The following is a 14,896-nucleotide window of genomic DNA, read 5'->3' as shown; positions in this document are numbered from 1 at the left end:
TGATAATACTGCGTTTTATACATGTACCAATATATAATATAACGTGAGTAATGCTAAAGAGAAACGCAGTAACTGTAATATTATGCGAAAATTGTCAACAATAGTTTATTAATCACAAAAATAATAGCGTTTTTGAATTCCTAGCATAAATTTTCATCTATTCCAGTCAAAAAGTGTACTTGAAGTTTTCAATTAATTAAAAAAATTACAAAAACACGAAAGTCCAATTTCCCGAAAATTTGATTTTTGTAGTTACTGCTTATCGCAGTAGCAGGCAGCATACATTCGTGCACAAGTTCATTTTATAATATTATTGGTACGATTTAGTTTCTCATCGATGTAGTTTTATTATTTATTATTATTTATTAAATAATATCTTCGAATCTCGTAATTTAATTTAAATTATTTGGTTGATTAATTTTTTTAACTGATTAATTACTTTTTAAAATCCAATACATATTTCTATGTAAACAAATTGTTACTTATTTATTACCTTTCCAAATTTTTACTTAAGTAGGTAATTTATTATGATAATAGGATTCTAGAACTATCACCATAATCACTTAGTACGTACAAAACACTTATAATATAACGGCGCACAAATTGAAGAAACGAGTTTTTATTAAATGTACATCGAATAAAAAATAATCAACATTTATTTATCCATCATCAATATCAAATGTATTTATTACATTTTCAGACTTTCAGTATATATGCGATAACGCAATAGTAATTGGAAACTTATCTTAATAAAATAAAAGTAAAAACAAAAATACCTTTGAGAACAATCAATTCCCGGTCTGTGAAAATGTCAATCTGATGTTCTTCTGTCGACGAAGAGACGTATCGAAACGGTAAACCGGAACTCTGTCAAATTATACATTTTTTAATTAAAAAAAGGTTTATCAGAAAATCCCCCTAAAAACCATGTTAAACCAATATTCTAATTAAAAAACAACACAAGATTTATATCCAGATAAAAAATTATCAATTTTAATTTTTAGTGCATATTACACATGAACTATATGAAGTATGAACCAATTATTGATTGTTAAAACATCGACAATTTCAAAAACAATATTTATTATTCATCAATGTATATAAATTATATTGTTACATGAATTATAAAATATGCGAGAATTAACTAATTTTGTATTAATTTATGCTAAATTTATTTAATATTTATATTGTATATTTTACTGGTTATACCATAACAAATAGATAAACTAAATGTTATAAACAACAATTGAAGATTTTTAGTATAAATTCATATTGAATACAGTTCAAAGACTGTATTTCCGCAGTATATTGTACATATAAATATATAATAAACTATATATCATATGTATAATATATATATACTATATATTTATAAGAGACACATATATGGTCGTTCGTCAATTGAATACTAACGAAACTTTATGAACGTGAAATCTAAAACTTATAAACAGAATAATAAAAGTTATAAGTATTTTCTTCCAAAAAGAGAAAAATCATTTCTTTTACTGTTTTCCAGACAAATTGTGCGAGTTTTGTTTTGAAATTACGTGATTTTGTGATTTCTATAAGTGTGAAAATTATGAACAAATAAAAGATATTCGGATACCGAGGGTTTCGTACTCGTTGTTCTATCGCATTGAGCTACCGCTCCTTTCAATCTTCGCAATTCGTCTTAAAACGATTTTGTTTTTTATGTTTTTAATACCTACTCATTTTAATACCTTTCGTAGCAATTTCAAAACTCGTCAGAAAGATAAGAACTTTACGTTCGGGGGGTTAATGCAAAAAGTAGCTGTTCTCTCATCTCAACTGTCAGTCAACCCCCACACTTACAACAATTACTGCTGATTATTATACTGGCCAACGATGGCTGACAGCGCGAGAAGCATCCGGCCGAAAAATTACGTCGTCGAGTTCTCGGTAGTTTTCCGTTTTCCGTTTTTCGAATGACGGATGTCGTCAGAAAAACATAACGGGATTTTTCGATTTTCTGTATCTCTTACTTTTTGCTTGGGGTTCCGTAGAAGATAATATTAAGCTGACTGATTTATTATTGTTTTTTTTTTTTTTTGTAACGTAAATATACATATTTTAAATTGCGTAGTATCTTAAATTCCAAACCATTTAAGTAGCATAATGTTATTTAATGCTAATTAAAGTATAAATTACTAAAATAAATCGAGTAAAAGACACGATAAAATAAAAAAAACTTGTATTCAGTTGCAAAACGCATACGGAAATATAATTACATTATTAAAAAAAATATTTATAATCATAGTATTATAATGATAGTATACTTCATTTAATTATAGGTTTGAAGCAGCTTTATGAAGTATAGATTCTACACCCATAACCCATATCTAATTAAACTTAATAAAAAAGACTATTAGACGTATAAGAAAATGTCCCTTCAAACTATATAATGTGCTGAGAGTTTTGAAAGCAAGTCAGATGAATCATCAAAATCCTGATTATCAAAGTACCAAAACATTTTTTTTTTACCTGGGAGTAGTTAAAATTTCCCATGGGGGTAAAAATATAGGATTATCTAACGAGAATTTATAGTTCATTTTTTTTATATACCTAAGCAGTTTTAGAATATTTCAAATAATATATTGACAAGTCAATAGTAGGTAAATTTTATTTACCTATAAATTAAATAGTTTTAATACTTTTGAACTATACTCAAAGCAAACTTAAACTTTTAGTCTATGCTTTAAAATGTAAAACAACGAAAAAGTCAGTTGCTGTATTTTTACATATTTTATCAACATTTTAAACGCTTAGATATTTGACTATGCTTGAATGTAAAATATTAAAAACGATTTTGTCAAAAACTGGTATCGCGAAGTATTCCTGATTTTTGTTATTTTTTTTTTTATATGTATATAATTTTAAATGGAATTTAAATATTTGATCATGATAAATAATAAACTTAAGACACAATTACATAAATATAACCGTTAAAGAACATAAAGGATCTAAAATCGATACGCTATTTTCCTAATTACTTTTAAGAGTATCAGACTTAAATGTGTACAGGGAATTTTATGGACGGTAAACATTAGAAGTAAAAAACTAACTTTCAGTAAAATTTTACTTTTATCCGTTAACAATCAATTGATAAAGTTAATCACGTACGTATAAGTCTCTCATACACAAAATCACAATCAGTATTGTTTATTTAGAAATCCAGTAAAGTCATTATGCTTTCTATTGAATTTTTTTTTTTTAATAGTTATCCCGTGGATTGTGTTTTTTGTTGAACGACATTTTCCAAGTTGTACACACCTTGGTAAATATTATTTTTTTTTTTTTTAGTTCGTCTTAAATATACTTTTTCAACTATTAATGTACATGTAAAATTAATATATTATCTTATCAAACTCAAATATATTTATTATTTTATACTAATTTTATACTATGGTTCACATATAATACATTTTCATTTATAATACATTATACATTTATATATCATATGAATCCGTTTGATCTACGTAATAATATTATGTTAATATATTGAATATTTCAACTGAGTTTCGAGTAAAAAGAATATTGTATAAAATAATGAAATTCCATTGTCAACGTTTTCTTGATATAGTTTCAACAGTTATTTCATTTATTAATTTATTTACTTTGTATGAATGTGGTTTATAATATGTAAACATTATATAAAAAATATAAAGAAGTACATATAAAAAGTTCTTTTTTTAACTAAACATATTCTCTTTGTAACACTGCGAGTATAGTAGATTCAATCAAAATTGTATTCTTAGCATGGTTGGTTGACACTCGTTATTTTATACCCCCGAGCCATTTGTATTATTATACTTTCAGTGGTTTCGAGCCTCGTACTGAGGCAAAATTCCCCTCGGTCTTTTAATCCTATTATTAAAGGAGTAACTAATTGGTCTAATAACAGCATAATGGTTCGCTGCCATGATTTTCCTACTTCGGTCAGTTTGCCCAATGGAATCGGCAAACAAAATAAGAATGTGAATTGTATAATATAATATTATTTTCTCTAATTTATTATGCAAATATTTGACAATATTTCAAGTACTCATAAAATTCTAATCTAGAGGTCTAGAAACCTTATAATACATTTCAAACTTTAGATAATATGAATATTAAATATTTTATGAAATTTATTAAATGATTTACAAAATTTATTAACTTAAAGATGCTTATGATATATTATATACAATAAGATGTATATATTAAATTAATGAAAGTCTTTGAATTCATAAAAAAAATAAATCCAGTCTGCGGGTTAGTTGAAGTTTTCCCACAAACCATTTGGACCATTTGGTGACCCCAGATATAGATATAATAGCAAAAAAAAATGTTTGTCAAACTAAAGGAGTGTTTCAGGAATCCAATTTTCTAGGAAAAAAAAAACGAAATAGCAAATGTTGGACGAAAACCTGCGATACCGAAATGCCATATTGTTATGAGTAAAATACCTCACTTGATCAATATAAATAACCATGTATATCAATATAATATATTGAAATATATATTACTCAATAAAGCCCATCTGACATTATGTAAAGTGGTAATAACTCTAAACGAAATCTGATATGATTGGTAAACCAGTGATGGTTAGCAAACGGATAACACTGGACTCGTGAGTGTTTTTTTCTACATATATTTATGTATTGTCCGTGTTGCGTTGTTTCGATAAGTGAATTATCTGTGGTGAAAATATGTGTATACCAAAGAAATACGAGCAACCACGTGGGTCGATGGAGGGTGAAAATACGCACGTTTCGCCCTGGCGTCATTTAGCCCAGGGCTCGCTTAATTTGATTCCACTCTCCCTGGCACATTTATCACGAAACAAGACCTTTATTGAAGACGTATGTTTGTGCGGCATTTGACACCACGTTGTCTGACGCACAAACGCGTTATCGACGGAACTCCGATCGGGATCTACGACGGCGATCGCTCATCGCCAACTGATCGATTACGACTGATTATAAACGTCGCAGTACACGATAATAATATATTATTATAAAATAATATTATTATTATTATGATTTATGTGATAGTTGTAGTAGAGTTGATCAGATATAACAACAAGCAAACTATATTATGTAACACATTGTTCTATTCACCACATCGTACAGAGCGGACGACGTGTGGCCAAGAATATAATATACAAGGCGTAGACATTTTCGGTGGCGCAACGAGACCGCGGTAAATTGTTTTTATCGCAAAGTCAGCTGTATATAATACACACACAAACACACACAACACGTTGAATGCGTGATATATTATTGTCAGAACCCCCCCCCCACCCCATCGTACATGGAAAAGAGCCCGAAAACACGACCGAAAGACTATATATTATATTATATATACATTGTAAACGGAGAGCGTGCTATCTGTTTGGAAAATAGTCGGCGGCGTGATATATTATCGCCTATCGGTCAAGCAAGCGCGCGTGTTCTATATTACACGACGCCCGCGAAAAATGAAGACGACGCCGACAACGACGACGACGACAACGACTACGAAGTCACGACAGTGCAAGTACAGGTGTATGTGCGGACTTATGAGTCGAAGAAGAGGTATTATTTTTGGGGGATGATGGGGGAGTGATGTAACTGAGGGGCAGTGGTGGAGTGAGATCCATCGGGCCGGTTTGACGAAGATACATCGAAGTGTATACACGTAGACACGCGCACGGCGTTCGGGCCCGAACCAATTAAAGGACCGTCGGTGTGAGGGCGGGTTAAAAGCAGGGCGGTAGGGTGGTTTGTGGAAGTCGAATTCATATATTGGACCGGACCAAATTCATGTGCGTCGAGGACGAGGAACGTGCGTGAGAAATGGCGCAGCGGAATAGGGCAGCGGCGGCTTCCGATTGTTTACACGCTGTCAAACCCGACAAGCGGCTCGTGTGCGCGCAGACGGGACACATAAAAGGTTATTTATATATAATGTGTTATCGGGCTCTGGCGGTGGCAAAGGCGGTTTCATTTATCACGCGCGCACCAGCGTTTTTAAAAACCGTTTCGGACGCGCGAATCCGCGACGACGCGCGTCCGTCTGCCCGTCCGTCAGCGATGGACCCGACACCATTTGCAGTGTTTTTCGCCAGTGTATGGGACCGGAAGACCGAAAGGAAATCGGAAATTGATGGAATCGGCTCCTCGCGGGCGCGGCACTCCGTGTCCGAGAAAATAACGACGTGGGCGGCAGCCGAGGTGTTTATTATACCTATACAGCCGGCTGCGCGAATGTGTGTCTATGATATAAGACGTAGGTATGCGGATGAATGACGTGTGCGGATTTGCGATGAAAATGCCACGCGTTTACCGGCGTCGTGCATTCTAAGGAGGGTAAAAGCCAAACCAAACGTCCGATTATCAGAATCATGACCTTAGAAGGTAACAAGATTAGGACGTTTTCCATTCTGTCTTTTCAACTATTGCTCGTCATCTATATATAAATAGCAATGTTTTGGTAGTGCTTTCCACGCATTTTTGTTGAGCGCGACAAGCCATATAGGTTCGAACGAGTTTTTATAAATTGATAGAATTACGCACTGCAGACAGCTGAAAATAACTAGTTAAATAAAGAGTATAATAAAAGTTACATTTTTAAACAATGGTAATTACACATTTTTAATTCAATTACATTTTAACAAGTAAAATGTTTTACTAAAACTTGGAAAACTTTCTGCCGATTAAACATAAAAGTAATGTATAATATACTTAGTTAAAGTATTGAAAATGTAACGCGTCGAGCCCGTCGAATTGTGGATAAATATAATACGTAGATATTAAGTCAAGTCTTTTGTAATTGGATGTAGTCATAAACGGTGACCAGACCTTATCTTCTACAATACAATATAAGTACATTGCGACTAAATGAATTTAATCTCTAACAGATTATAGTGTTAAAGTTAAAATCACCAAAATCTATGGTTGAATGTCTTGAATATTTTTATTTTTTTTGTTTTATATGTGCCTTAGTGAAATTTAAAGACAATTTAAAACTCTATATGATTGTCTAAGCACGTAGGTGCGTGTGTTTGCGTGTGGGGGGAGGGGGTAGAATTAAAGTGAACTTTGAAAAGCAGTCCTTTTTGTATAATTTTGTTCCTTTTGTACATCCTGTCAGTAAATATTTACTGTTTTTTTTTTTTTAGTTATGTTATCCAAATCCCGTGACGTAACTAATAATGTTATTCGTCAACTTAACGTTTACATACGTCAAACACGTGCTCTGTATGTCTTATAACAAAATAACTATACAAATGGTGTTTATGTAATATACAAAAGTTCTACGACATCGTAATTTCCTAAAAGCGCTACGAAGGCGCGTAGTGACGTTTGTATATGCTATACTCGTATAATTGATTTTATTGATTAAACTGATTGGGAAAGCAAATATCGAATTAATATTTTATTTTAATGATTGTTTCTACACAACTGGCTCACACTGAAAACATAGAATAAAAATCATGAAATTAACTTCTCTTAAAAATATAATGTGTTTTAAATTCTAAAATATTGTATACTCGTATATAATTTTTCAATCAAAAAAAAAAAATGAATAGAATATCCAGCAGGTTTCAAGTGAGTCACTTATTGTAATAGATATATTAATTTTGTATACAAAAAATAATTTCTGAATGAAAACGGTCTGTTAGCATGTATCACTAAATATATTTCATGATGTATTTTATTTTACTATTAGTATTATGATAGATTCCTTTAATTTTTTGTAAAAATATTGCATTTATTATATAATTAATATTTAATTATTATAATAATATATATGTATACATTATTATATTATTAATATTAACTTTTGTGTCAATACTCAGTAAAATAGTTTGAATAGGTTCGTGGTATTAAATAGGTAATATCTATAAATGAATCAAAATATTTTGAAAATCGCATTGAGTTTATAATAAACTAACGTAAAATATTTAAGTTCTTACGAATAATATTTTTGAATTATAACAAACAATAATCAATATCTTTATTAATAATTGTGTTTATATGCTTGTATTTTTGAAAATTATTAATGCTGCTCTATGCGATAGGTTTGAACTTATCTCCATTATATCTTTTCATTAGGATTTAAATGTAATGGATGCCATTGATTTGCTTTCTTTGGAATTAATGATTAAAATAAAACTAAAACAATATTCTATACATATTTCACTCAGGGATATGATTATTCGTATAATTTATTATATGTTTATGTATATTTTTAAGAAAAAAATTAATTGACTTTTTTATAAAAATAATTAAGTTTATTGTAATTAATTAAATACATAGTTTTATTTACGGTAAGATAGTTGAAGTCTAAAGTTTTAATTTGTTTTAATACAATTTATTTACCAAGAAGCAAAATGACATATGAGCAAATGCATTAATTGATATATTGTAGAGACCTTGAATATATTTAAACACACATATAAAGGTCAAAATAAATATGACTTCTAATTTATTTAATAACTGAACATTTAGAATATAAAAACAGTTAAAATAGTTATACTGTGATACTATACCTATCATTTATCTGTATGATGTGTAATGTATGTATAGTTAATGAATAATGAGTTAAGTTAACTTCCAATAATTTATTTTCAAATCACATAAAATTAAAATATATTTTTATGCGTATTTTATTAATCGAATTCAATTCAAAAGGACTTTTCATACATTTTATAAGATTTCTAGACTAGCTTAATAAACACGAAACTGTAATACAAAATAATATATTACTCTTTTTAAAGTAACAAACTATAAACTCTATAAACTCTAATTCAAAATTTCGCGGAAGGAAAATAGTACCAAATTGAGCCCAGATTTATGGAGCTGTAATAAATTAGGGAAAAAGCACTGATGTAAAAGCTATAGACTTCATTCCCCAAACGATTAATATTAGATTATTTCAAAAGAAAATAATTTTCGTTTTCAGAAATAACAAACAATTAAATTTTAATTAGTCTTGAACATTGAATTTACACTAAACAATATTATGTAGATATCAGTGGTGAATCCAAGGGAGGGGTAAAAAGGTAAATACCCCCCTTGAGCTAATTATATTTAAATTTTATAAATTTATAAAAGTATAAAAATGTTGTCATTGATACCAGTTTGTGAAAATAAATTCTAAATGGTGAATATTAATAAGTAAATAACAAGTAATTAATGTTTATATTAATAAGTATGTTATTAAGTAGGTAAGAATATTATCTGATGGATATATTTTAATTATCCCCCCTCCTTGATGAATTTCTGGATCCATCCCTGGTAGAAATGTTAAAAAAAATGAACATTGATTCCTACTGTGTTGGAAAGTTTTATTTTAGACGAATCCGTTGGGATACCGTGACACGAGTAACGCATTCTAGGAAGATCACTTGAGTGGATGTATTTACTATGTAAATGTTCAATTTTTTATAAAACCCCGAATTTCACTATGTACATTTAAAAATGCATCAAAAAAATAATGTGCCATTTTTATCTTGTTTTAGTTAAAATCTACATTTAAATCTTTAATTATATTCCTACTGATTGCTACTTTTCTTACCTAATTTAATAATTAATAACTAATTTCCATTAATAATTGTCCATTTGTTCTAAAATAAGACAATGTCGTAAGAGTAGATATATCAGAAATACTTAAGAATACTTATTAGGTGTTCGTCATGTTCATTAACAAAATAACAGAAACAAATCTAATACAACTCAGAATTTATCATAGTATTATTATTATACAATATATAATCGTGATCAAAGTATTTTCACTAAAAAAAAAATTGAAATACCTTTAAAAATAACAACGAAAAAATTAATTTCAATTACAATTAAATAATAAAAGAAGAACAGAAATTATAATCGATTGAAAAAAATAATTTTTTTGTCAAATAGTAACTTAGATTTGTAATTTTTATATATAATTCTATAGCCACTGCCGTAAACATTTTTAAGAATAATATTTGTACAGCAAAGTATAAATAAAAATATGTATGTATACAAGAAACAAAAAGAGACAGGTGTAAAAATAAACATAAGTGAATTTACGAATTGTAATACTTTGTATCTTCTAACACTGTGTATAAATAATTTTAAAAAAAGTGCTCATTTTATGGACACTGAATTTTATTTTAATAATAAAAAACAAGCATGGAAATCACAAGTTTGGAATCAAGTGACGATTGGAAAGTAGTTTATAATGGCTTATTGATTTTCGTGGTAACCCGTAATAATCATAAGCTCGTTTTCTGCCAGAAGGACTATAGGACCAATGATCAGAAAAAAAATATGCGCTTATACGCATATGCAATAATAAAATAATAATAATAATAAAAAATTGCAATATAATAGTGTTATAGAAACCAAAAACTGTTGTAACACATGTTTGAACAAACGATTCGGCGCGTTTGCCGATCACTATGTTTGCTAAAAAACAATATATTATACTACAATATTATACGTACTAAAGGAGGGCCCAGTGATTTTTTTCCTACTACTTCGACGTCGACCAAACTAGTGGCCCTGCAAAATTGGGTTACACAACTTACACGGCAGGCAGATGAAAATCAGCATTTTCGCCACCATATGCGCGTTGTCTGTGTCACGCGAAATTGACGATCGGTCAATGTTACAAAACATGTTAATGTAAATTTCTCGCATTCCTACCATAGAGTAATGTGATTTTAATAACTTTGGACACACACGGTTTTCAAAAATTAATCGATTATGGCCTATGGGTTGGGTACAAAGTAAATATTATTAGTTATTACATTGTACTGTTATCGACGTCGTTATTATATTTTTAACAATTTTTGAACATATTAAACGATACTATTCGAAATTTGTTTGGCTCGTTTTTAAACAGATGAAGTTAATTTATCGGCCAAGCTTAATAAATTATACGATACTTATCGACGATGTTTTTTATTGTTCCTTTAATATTAAATTGACAATTATTTAATGCCAATTATTTTTACGTGTTGTGATTATAAAATTTTAAGCTATAATTATTACAAGACGTATTAATATAATATTGTACATACCAAAGTATATATTATAAAACATGATATCAAATAATTAAATATTCAATATTAACTATTTATACAAACAGAATATTGTACAAATATACCTATTTGAATATATTTAAACTTTTGAATTTAATTGAGTTGACATTAATAATTTTAATTTTATTTACGTTTATTTCAGTAAACCACTTGATAAATATACAATATTAAAATCAAAATAAAGAGAGGGATTCACCAAAAATGTTCAACTCTATTTTTCATTAAATGATGAATTTATTCAAATTCTGATTTAGTGAATGTTTAATATATTGAAGTACCATATTTTCAAATTGTCGAGACTTTTTGTACTATATAATGAATATATTGTGTTCACAACTATCTGGTTTTTAAGCAAGAATTCTTTTTTTTACTCTAAATAAGTTAGTGGATATATATTTTTTTTTAATCGATGTACTTAATTCAAAATTCGAACGAGTAGTTCTTCAGTTATAAAAATATTTATACTAATGATAAAAATTCTTAAAACGGGTCAAAAAAATGTGAAATATATGTAATATTACATATAATATTTTTCATGCATAGATCATTTTTATAAATATTATACATTTTGATATTAGGTACTAAGATTTTTAATTCACAATAACATTAACATTTTCCAAGCCCATTGTCACGGACCTTACAATATTATCCTTAGTACATAAAGCGAAATAACACAAATTTACTCAATAGTTATACTTATATTGATCCTCACTTTAGAAAAATCAACCATATTATACTTTAATAAAGTGTAATTTATTATATTATAATATAAATATATAGTAGAATAGATACTATTGATTTAATTTGTTTCTATTACTGACATCAACAATTTGTTTAACTTAAAACGCTTTAATTAGGTATTAAAGATAAAATAATATTTACATTATTAAAACAAACTTATATAATAAGTTTTAAAATAGTATTTTATTACCTATTTGTTGTGATCATTATTCATTTTTATATATTATTGAGAGATAGTATGAAATTAGATCATGTTATTGAATTAAATACGACAAAAATATAACATTTAGTTTAGTTATAGATAAAAATTATTTTAATTTATAATTATACCAATGACTATACCAACTTTTTTTTATCACGATACATATGTAATTATTTAAATATTTTTACCACAATAACTTACTGAGCAATTGCATATGTGTACAGATACTGGTGGATAAGCAACCAAAAAAAAAAGTCTAAAATTATTAGAAGTTTTATATAGATAACTAGAGTGTTATAATTAGTAAAAATTAATAATTTATGGACAATGTATATGATTTTAAAAATAAAAATTAAATGCTACTTTATAAAAAAAAATTTTATGTTGAGACTGTTAATTAAAATAAACAAAAAAATTTAAATTATAAGAATGTTATTCTTAAAACTTTATTCAATTTTTCATCAACCATTAAAATTTCTGCTTAAATTAAATTTTTTTTATAGGTATTTATAACGGGAGTAGAACACAAAACATAACTATTTAATACAAAACCAATCTACGATTGTTTAGTGACTATTCAATCGGGATCAACAATTAAAATTGTTGGCGTGACACACAGGAAGTTTTTATGACTCTAATACTCAATGCACATATTTAACTACTAAATGCAAATTCAAAATGAAAAAAATGAAATGAAAACTAATAATAACCTCATGTAGTTTATTATAAAAATAATAATTAAAAAAGAAATTTCTCTACGAGCCAGATATTATTCATCTACAGGCCGCATACGGGTCCATAGATTGTCATTTATTGATCACTAGAAATTTAGAATTATTGTAAACTAAAATAAATTGTATACTCGCTAGCTCCAGGTAATGATCTGCTATAGTTTTTTTGTTGATAGTCTTAATAAAATGTAAGATACTATAAGAAAATAATGGAGAAAAAAGTGTGTAGACTGTAGATATTTGATAATATTAATGATTACCCAATAAAAACTATTGCTAAATAAAGTTCAAGTTTGTTATAAAGTTAAAAACTGTAGTACAATGCACTTATCATTATTGATTATACAAATTATTTTCCATCAATTAAAATATAAAATCTATTCTATAAGATCAATTTTCAAAAAAATTATTGATTATATATCATAAGTTTTCCTATGATTACTAATTAACTAATTACTCTGTTACCTACTCTCTACAATTATTACAAAATACCGTTATATTTTATGTATACATAAATATAGTAAATTATTTGCAGCTATTGCTATTAATATGATTTGAACATATAAAATCGTGAGAATCAAGTTACCCAATACTACTTAAATGTACTAAATTCGCACTCGTAGATGAGTGCAAGAAAAAACCAATCTACCGTTTCGTGGATTAATTCAGAGAAAATCCGTTGACTGCTGGACATAGGAGAAAATTAGATCGTCTAAAGCGGCTGATTAGTTTTTCCAAACAGTAAGTTTTTATAAATTTTCTAAGAGTCGAGGTACCACGACTGGACATAGATATAATAGGTTTTCCCACTGAGCTTAACTAAATTAAATATACACCTGCAACACAACGTTGTACCATTGTTCATTTAGCGTGTGGAAATACAATAAATAAATTTTTACTTGCGTAGATTTTTCTACGCGAAATATCTATCATTCTGAAAAAATTAACTGAACAATATAAAGTATGTATAGTATGGAAGTATTATATAAGTATAAATCTAAATTTAAATATTTTTACATTAATATTTTTAGTAAATAATATGTCTAAAAATGTTGATAGTTATTTATTATTATAAATATTAAATACTGATGGTTTATTTTAAAAACTTGTATTTTCAGGCTATTTGTGACTTACGAATTCTATCGCTTTATAAATATTGTTTTTTTAAGAAACATATTTGTATAATCAATGGATAATTCCCCTTATTTATTTTCAAGAATTTTTTTTTTTTATTTTGATTTGAAAATATAGAATTCATTTTTCTTTCCTAATTAATCAATTTAAAAAATGTATGATGATTTCTATCAAAATCACGAATTATCGATTAATCTTATTTAACGCATTATAATTTTATAATTATTGAACTTCCATCATAATATGATAGTCACTATATTAGTCGGCGAATAACAACAATCGTTGAATTATCATCGCGTTGTTTACCATACACGGTTTTTGTTGGGGGTAAAAATAACAGAACAATTTAAGTATAAGGTGAAACGTATACGGACAATTGAGGGTGGCTTGTGACATGGAAAATAAAAGCACGTATTTACGAGTGAGTGGGTATGAGGGTAGTAACTGTGCTCCCCATTTCTTTACCACGGTCGCTATATACACACACACACACACACACACACACACATACACACTCTTGTACAAACCTAAAAGGAAGAGCCGAAAAATCGGCAGTGAAAACTCAGTTCGGGGCGCAGGAAATAGCGTGTTTGTTCTGGTGTTGACACGAGATTTATTTTAGGCTATCGGCGATAGATTAAAGCAAACTGCGGCGGACTAGTTGCGAACCGGGGAAACGTCCCGAGGTTTTACTTATTTGGCTGGTTTTTTCCTCCCAATATTCTACTTCACCGTTTTCTCTGAACCACGCACCCCTCGACCACCCTTAAATCACTTCGAACGTTCCATTTAGAATTCTACTGATCATTGTTTTTATATACGATGACGTCACATAAAATGCTCCTACATCGTACAGTTTGTGTGTATCAGAGTTATGTGTTGAACATAAAAAAAAATAATAATAATAATAATAACGATCTTTTTCACATCTGTAATATAGATGGGTATGGACTATACTCGTACATCTATGTAATATGTCAAATTAACATTATTAACGAGAAAAAATATATTTAA

General features: G+C 28.3%; 1 protein-coding gene across 2 annotated transcripts in view; it reads right to left on the bottom strand.

Moving 5' to 3' along the window:
- The window catches only part of LOC113553754 (lachesin-like), a 137,637-nt gene that overhangs the window by 89,499 nt on the left and 33,242 nt on the right, over window positions 1-14,896 (bottom strand). The window contains exon 2 of one of the 2 annotated variants that reach the window (XM_026957256.1): window positions 777-867. The exons of the other annotated variant lie outside the window; for it this stretch is intronic. The gene's annotated coding sequence lies outside the window, so the exon portion shown is untranslated. The remainder of the gene's footprint in view (window positions 1-776; window positions 868-14,896) is intronic. 2 annotated transcript variants of the gene reach the window in all.

The sequence above is a fragment of the Rhopalosiphum maidis genome, chromosome 2 (assembly GCF_003676215.2).
Source record: "Rhopalosiphum maidis isolate BTI-1 chromosome 2, ASM367621v3, whole genome shotgun sequence".
NCBI classification, from domain to species: domain Eukaryota; kingdom Metazoa; phylum Arthropoda; class Insecta; order Hemiptera; family Aphididae; genus Rhopalosiphum; species Rhopalosiphum maidis.
The sequence above is the reverse complement of the archived record's forward strand: the minus strand, read 5'-3'. Positions and strand labels throughout refer to the sequence as shown.